The sequence below is a fragment of the Schistocerca gregaria genome, unplaced genomic scaffold (genome assembly GCF_023897955.1).
Source record: "Schistocerca gregaria isolate iqSchGreg1 unplaced genomic scaffold, iqSchGreg1.2 ptg000492l, whole genome shotgun sequence".
Classification (NCBI taxonomy): domain Eukaryota; kingdom Metazoa; phylum Arthropoda; class Insecta; order Orthoptera; family Acrididae; genus Schistocerca; species Schistocerca gregaria.
Window position 1 is genome coordinate 2,264,231 of NW_026061899.1, and position 1,129 is coordinate 2,265,359.

Here is a 1,129-nt window from a genome sequence, read left to right on the forward strand (position 1 = left end):
ATTTTTGAGGGTTTGTTTCACTCCTTATGCCTACACAAAAATTAGTTAATATTAACAAATGTCATATTATAGCTATAAGTTCCTAAGAAAAGTGTTTACTTTTAGGGGTCAGAGGTAGATGTTAAGAGAACGAACCACTTTTAATTTATGCTGCATGCCGTTCTGAGAAAATAGTTACCCGAAAAAAATGTGTTCAAAGTTTAGGGAAAACATTTAGTTATATTATTACTTCGATTTGCATGAACTGAGTGTTACATATATATTTTTAATGTCGCTGAAAACGAATCTGAAGTCAGATTTTCAATATTCAAAACAGCTAATCCAATACGGAGGGCAACCGATTATGTTTTGACCAATTTTTACCAAAAATGTATTTTCGTTATTTACGTTTAGTCTGCAAGTCAAGGAGTATTTATCAACCCTTCCTCTACCTCTGATTGTTCCTAGACAGCAACTTCCTGTTCTTCTTGGCAGGAAAAGCCGATCTGTCAAAGCTGGATATGCAGCACTCGGCAGCCTGCACTTGATATTCGTCCGTATTTTCGGTGAGTAAGTTTGCATGCATTCTGCAGTATGAATCATTTTGAGCACGTGCGACACAGGACGAGTTATCATCTACATCTATATGGATACCCTGCAAAACACATTTAAGTGCCTGGCAAAGGGTTCATCGAATCACCTTCACAACTGATAATTAATTGAAACCCTCAGCTGCCGACAGGTGTTGTTGATATACTTCGATGGGGACAGCTGAAAAGTGTGCCCCTACTGGGACTCGAACCCAGAATCTCCTGCTTACAAGGCAGACGCTCAATCCATCTGAGCCATCGAGGGCACACATGAACAGCACGACTGCAGGAATTTATCCCTCGCACGCTTCCCGTGAGACTCACATCCCCAACCGTCCACAATCCGCATACGTAATGTACTTAATAGGTATTTGTCCATCCACTCATTACTGGCTCACACTAAGGTGACGATTCCCGTAAGAGTTCCGGCAACCTGTGCGCATTCGCACAGACGAAGGTCAATGGCTGGGTAACGTTTAACCATAGATATGAAGATAGTAACTGCTCTCAAAAGAACAGGCGCCACTGACGACCTTGCAACTCTTCTAGAATACATGATA

At 41.3% G+C, this 1,129-nt stretch overlaps 1 non-coding gene across 1 annotated transcript; it reads right to left on the reverse strand.

The window, feature by feature from the left end:
- Positions 1-760: 760 nt before the first annotated feature.
- Trnat-ugu (transfer RNA threonine (anticodon UGU)) lies at positions 761-835 on the reverse strand. Its single transcript has one exon. It is a non-coding gene; the product is annotated as a tRNA-Thr (tRNA).
- Positions 836-1,129: the final 294 nt, after the last annotated feature.